The following is a 6,738-nucleotide window of genomic DNA, read 5'->3' as shown; positions in this document are numbered from 1 at the left end:
ACCCCCCCTCTCCCCCCCGACACCCCTCTCCCCCCCGCCTGACACCCCCCCTCACCCCCCCCGACACCCCTCTCCCCCCCCGACACCCCTCTCCCCCCCCGACACCCCTCTTCCCCCCCGACACCCCTCTCCCCCCCCGACACCCCTCTCCCCCCCGACACCCCTCTTCCCCCCCCCCGACACCCCTCTTCCCCCCCCCCGACACCCCTCTTCCCCCCCCCCCCGACACCCCTCTCCCCCACTCTCTATCTACGTAATATCCTCGAACCCTACAATCCCTTCCCAGGGCGCTCTAGTCCTCTGAATGACCCCCTCTTGTGCATCCCACCATTGGCCCCTAGATCCCAATCTCTGGAATTCCCCCCTGAAGCCCCGCTGTCTCCAGGAAATCGGAAAATATAAACGACAAGAAAAATAGAGAAAGAATGTGAAAGTTTTACATAAAAATTGATGTGAAAACGTTTCATACTGAAATTTTGAATATATATTTAATTTACCGTGGAACTCGGGATGGGAATGTAAATCCCTCACATCCCTGATCAGATCACACTGAATTTGCATTCTAATTTTTCTCTGTTACACAACCATGACCAAACTTTAAATCTCTATTACCTGTTACTGTGTGAAATGCTGCTTCCTCAGCAGCCACATTAGGAATGGACTGTTGTTAGGATTTGGGTTTAAAGGTCGGGGGGGGGGTTTAAAGGTCAGGTAGCGTCAAACTGGATGGCGGTGCCTACATTCTCGGCTGATGATGAATTTAAAGCATTGTTCACAGCTGCACACAATGATCATGTGGCATCAGAAAACTAAAGGAGCCACAGCAATATCTGTTCGAACAGTTTAAGCTTTCTAAATGGCCAAGCTTAAACTTGTATTGAAAGAAATGTCTCCCCTCCTCTCCTGACTGCACAACTCGCGCTGCGGCACAGGTTCGGCACCCAAATAGTCACTCATCGTGTGTGAGTGCAGGCAGTGTCAACAGGCTATTCGGCCATGGGGGGGGGGAGCGTCACAGCCGAAGCCCATTTTGTCCTTAGCTGATATCCGCAACACACATGCTCTTCCCAGTCGGGGTCGCTGATTGTGTTCGCCCCCCACCTCCGTCCCCACCAACCCTGGGGCAATGACATGTTGACCCAGCCCGCCTGGTATGAACAGTATGGGTGAGGGGGTTAAGGTGGCGTTCGGGCGCAACTCGCTGTGTTCCAGACATGTTCACGCCTGCCGCCATTTTAACATCCTCCCCGATGTGGGTCGCTTGCAATCCAAATTCAAAAGTGGGGTTCCGATCATGCGATTCGGACCCCGACACGATTTTAACAAAGAATCGTATGAATTGTGCACCTCGTTACCCTTCACAGGAAACCCTGGGACTCCTCTGCCCCAGACTTCCTCCACTTTCCCCGATCGACTTACCTGACTGCCCAGGACCGTTCCCTCAGCCTCCGGCCGCCCAAATCCTGCTCCCGCCCACTGTCCTCCGTGTCGTTCCCGTCAGCTTCGAGCGGGAGGCAGCGTTCTCACATTTCAATGACGCTGGAAATGTGGTGGGCCCCTCTCTCCCGGCCCGGCCCCTAGCACGCCGCACTCCCGCCCCAGGTTAAAATCAGGCCTACTAATTCGAGCGCCCCAATTGTCACAGCTCAGTACAGCGAACTCGGCACTGACCAGAATTGGCCCAGTACCTCACTGAAATAAAGAAACTCTCCCATTTATACAGCGTCTTTCACAACCTCAGGACGTCAACTACTTTGGAAATGTAGTCACTGTTGTAATGTAGAAAATGTGGCAGCCAATTTATGCACAGCAAGTTCCCACAGAAAGCAATGTAATAAATGACCAGATAATCCCCACAGATGCTGCCTGACCTGCTGAGCGTTTCCAGCTTTTTCTGTTTTTATTTCAGATTTCCAGCATCCGCAGTATACTGCTTTTGTTTTAGTGTTTAATTCACAGCCACTTCTCTTCCAGGAATGCCCACCTTGAAGAAGTTCTGCTCTTCTCTCCGACAGGATTTCCATTTGTCCCTTTTACCTTGTTCCTCCCCTCCCTCCTTTCCCAGCCCCTACCCTTGCTTAAAAACCTGTTACATCTCGAACATTTTCCAGTTCTGACGAAGGGTCATCGAGCTGAAACGTTAACTCTGTTTCTCTCTCCACAGATGCTGCCTGACCTGCGGAGCACTTCCAGCATTCTCTGTTTCAGGTGTTGCTCGAGGGATGAATATTGGCCAGGACACCATGGAGATCTCCCTGGCTCTTCGAAATAGTGCTGTGGGATTTCTTGCGTCTGAGAGAGCAGACGGGGCCTCGGTTTAACGTCTCATCTGAAAGACAGCATCTCCGACAGTGCAGCACTCCCTCAGTACTGGAGTGTCAGCCTAGATTTTGGTGCTGAAGTCTCAGAAGTCGAAATAAAAGGGACAGTCACAGCATGGATACGGAATTGGCTAAGTGATAGGAAACAGAGAGTAGTGGTGAACAGTTGTTTTTCGGACTGGAGGAAGGTATACAATGGTGTTCCCCAGGGTCGGTTCTAGGACCACTGCTTTTGTTGATATATATTAATGACTTGGACGTGGGTGTACAGGGCACAATTTCAAAATTTGCAGATGACACAAAACTCGTAAGTATAGTGAACAGTGAGGAGGAGAGTGATAGACTTCAAGACAACATAGATAGGCTGGTGAAATGGGCGGACACGTGGCAGATTAAATTTAACGCAGAAAAGTGTGAAGTGATACATTTTGATAGAAAGAATGAGGAGAGGAAATATAAACTAAATGGTACAATCCTAAATGGGGTGCACGAACAGAGAGACCTGGGGGTATGTGTGCACAAATCAATGAAGTGGCAGGTTGAGAAAGGTCATTTCTGACCTTATGTTGGAGGGAAGGTCAATGATGAAGCAGCTGAAGATGGTTGGGCCTAGGACACTGCCCTGAGAAACTCCTGCAGTGATGCCCTGGGGCTGAGATGATTGACCTTCAACCACCACAACCATCTTCCTTTGTGCTTGGTATGACTCCAGCCAGTGGAGCGTTTCCCCCCCCACCACCTCCCCCCCCCCCGCCCGATTTCCATTGACTTCAGTTTTACTAGGACTCCTTGATGCCAGACTTGGTCAAATGCTGCCTTGATGTCAAGGGCAGTCACTTTCACCTCACTTCTGGAATTCAGCTCCTTTGTCCATGTTTGGACCAAAGCTGTAATGAGGTCAGGAGCCAAGTGGTCCTGGCGGAACCCAAACTGAGCATCAGTGAGCAGGTTATTGGTGGGTAAGTGCTGCTTGATGGCAATGTTGATGACACCTTCCATCACTTTGCTGATGATTGAGAGTAGACTGATGGGGCGGTAATTGGCTGGGTTGGATTTGACCTGCTTTTTGTGGACAGGACATCCCTGGGCAGTTTTCCACATTGTCGGGTAGATGCCAGTGTTGTAGCTGTAATGGAACAGCTTGGCTAGAGGTGCAGCTGGTTCTGGAGCACAAGTCTTCAGCACGATAGCCGGGATGTTGTCGGGGCCCACAGCCTTTGCTTTATCCAGTGCGCTCAGCCATTTCTTGATATCACGTGGAGTGAGTCGAATTGGCTGAAGACTGGCTTCTGTGATGGTGGGGACCTCAGGAATAGGCCAATATGGATCATCCACTCGGCACTTCTGGCTGAAGATGGTTGCAAACACTTCAGCCTTGTCTTTTGCACTCACGTGCTGGGCTCCACCATCATTGAGGATGGGGATATTCATGGAGCCTCCTCCTCCCGTTAGTTGTTTAATGGTCCACCACCATTCACGACTGGATGTGGCAGGACTGCAGAGCTTTGATCTGATCCATTGATTGTAGGATCGCTTAGCCCTGTCTATCGCATGCTGCTCCCGCTTTTTAGCATGCATGTAGTCCTGTGTTGCAGCTTCCCCAGGTTGGCACCTCATTTTTAGGTACGCCTGGTGCTGCTCCTGGCATGCTCTTCTACACTCCTTATTGAACCAGGGTTGGTCCCCTGGCTTGGTGGTAATGGTAGAGTGAGGGATATGCCAGGCCATGAGGTTACAGATTGTGGTGGAATACAATTCTGCTGCTGCTGATGGTCCACAGCGCCTCATGGATGCCCAGTTTTGAGCTGCTAGATCTGTTCTGAATCTATCCCATTTAGCATGGTGGTAGTGCCAAAAAACAATGGCGGGTGTCCTCAGTGTGAAGACGGGACTTCGTCTCCACAATGACTGTGCGGTGGTCACTGCTACAATACTGTCATGGACAGATGCATCTGCAACAGGTAGATTGGTGAGGATGAGGTCAAGTAGGTTTTTCCCTTGTGTTGGCTCTCTCACCACCTGTCGCAGGCCCAGACTGGCAGTTATGTCCTTCAGGACTCGTCCAGCTCGGTCAGCAGTGGTGCTACTGAGCCACTCTTGGTGATGGACATTGAAGTCCCCCACCCAGAGTACATTCTGTGTCCTTGCTACTCTCAGTGCTTCTTCCAAGTTGTGTTCAACATGGAGGAGTACTGATTCATCAGCTGAGGGAGGGCGGTAGGTGGTAATCAGCAGGAGGTTTCCTTGCCCATGCTTGACCTGAAGCCAGGAGACTTCATGGGGTCCGGAGTCAATGTTGAGGACTCCCAGGGCCACTCCTTCCCGACTGTATACCACTACCCCTGGTGGGTCTGTCCGGCCCGTGGGACAGGACATACCCAGGGATGGTGATGGAGGAGTTTGGGACATTGACTGAAAGGTATGATTCTGTGAGTATGACTATGTCAGGCTGTTGCTTGACTAGTCTGTGGGACAGCTCTCCCAATTTTGGCACAAGTCCCCAGATGTTGGCGAGGAGGACTTTGCAGGGTCGTGTCCGTAGCCGGTGCCAAGGTCGATGCCGGGTGGTCCGTCTGGTTTCATTCTTATTATTGTGTTTTGTAGCGGTTTGTTACAACTGAGTGTCTCGCTGGGCCATTTCAGAGGGTAGTTAAGCGTCAACTACATTGCTGTGGGTCTGGAGTCACAGATAGGCCAGACCGGGTAAGGACAGCAGATTTCCTTCCCTAAATGACATTCGTGAACCATTGTTTTTATGACAATCCGATAGTTTCATGGTTACTGATACTAGCTTTTTAAAATTCCAGATTTATTTAATGAACTGAATTTAAATTCCCCAGCTACCGTGGTGGGATTTGAACTCACGTCTCTGGATCATTAGTCCAGGCCTCTGGATTGTTAGCCCAGTGCCATTACCTCTACGCTACCCTTCCCGAAGGAAAACATTTTGCAGGGCTACAGGGAAAGGGACTTGCATAGGCTGAATTGCCTTCTTCCAGGCTATAACCATTCTATGATTCAGATGGGACTTGAACCCACAACCTTCTGTCTCAGGTGAGAGTGAGCGTGGTACCCACTGAGCCACGGCTGACACCTGAACATTGTGTCTTTAACCAAGTTCCTGCACTGGAGATATTCTGTGTCTGTTTCAGATTCCAGCGTCTGCAGTTGTTTATTGTCCCCACTAGTCGCAGTTCCTACAGGAGGTGTCACTATTGCTCCACTGAAGCTGCTGGTTCTTGTTTCTGGAAACTCCGATTTACTTCTTGCAAACTTTTCAGTTTCATTGTGATTTGCCTAATCTGGCGATACACAGAGTGAAACTTAAGCTGCCAGATTTACATTGGTTCAGTGCTGGGTACAGAGACAGGTAGCTCACTCCACCCGGATCTCTCCACACATCAGGCAGGAGAATCCTACGACAGTGGAGAGAACGTTTACACCGATCCGGGGGTGGGGGGAGTTTTAGCTTTTTAAATCAGAAAAGCATTAAAAATAATAAAAATGCGAAGTACTGGACTCTGTTGCTACAATGAGAGCCTGTTTCGCCATGGTTACCGTTTCTCATCACTGGCGCCTCCTCACCCTTTGTTCCTTCTCACGTATTTTCTGTTTTCATCGTTTCTCCCTCTCCCTGTACCTTTCTCTCTTTCCATCAACCTTTCTCTTTCTGTCTATCTCTCTATGTGCCTCTCAGTTTCTCTCCCTCTCTCATTCTGTTTGGCTCTCTGCCTATTTCTCACGATTTATGTCTCTTCCTGTCTGCCTGTCTTTCTCTGTCTATATCTCTCTTACCTCTTCCATTCTCTCGCTTACTTTCTCACTGTCTGTATTTCTGTCTCTCTCTCTGCCTCTCCATGTTCTGGATTTAATTCTGTCTCTCATTCTCTCCGTATTTCTTTTTCTCTCTCTCTCTATGTCTTTCTCTCTCTCCCTCCCTATAATTTTATATTCCTTTTTCTGTCTCTAATTTTCAGATCCTTGTCTTATTTCAGTAACTGTTGCATTTTTTCAATCTCATTTGTTCAAATATTGCAGAGTGGTTGAAACCCAGAGCTAAAGTTTCAGAGTGTGACCTGGATGGGTTCAGGGGGGAGGGTGAGTGTGTGGGGAGGAGGGTGAGTGTGTGGGGAGGAGGGTGAGTGTGTAGGGAGGAGGGTGAGTGTGTAGGGAGGAGGGTGAGTGTGTAGGGAGGAGGGTGAGTGTGTGGGGAGGAGGTGAGTGTGTGGGGAGGAGGGTGAGTGTGTAGGGAGGAGGGTGAGTGTGTGGGGAGGAGGGTGAGTGTGTAGGGAGGAGGGTGAGTGTGTGGGAGGAGGGTGAGTGTGTAGGGAGGAGGGTGAGTGTGTAGGGAGGAGGGTGAGTGTGTGGGGAGGAGGGTGAGTGTGTGGGGAGGAGGGTGAGTGTGTAGGGAGGAGGG

Source organism: Somniosus microcephalus, chromosome 23 (assembly GCF_052327205.1).
Source record: "Somniosus microcephalus isolate GS21.2 chromosome 23, FLI_Smic_1.0, whole genome shotgun sequence".
Taxonomy (NCBI): Eukaryota; Metazoa; Chordata; class Chondrichthyes; order Squaliformes; family Somniosidae; genus Somniosus; species Somniosus microcephalus.
Note: the sequence above shows the minus strand (reverse complement) of the source record.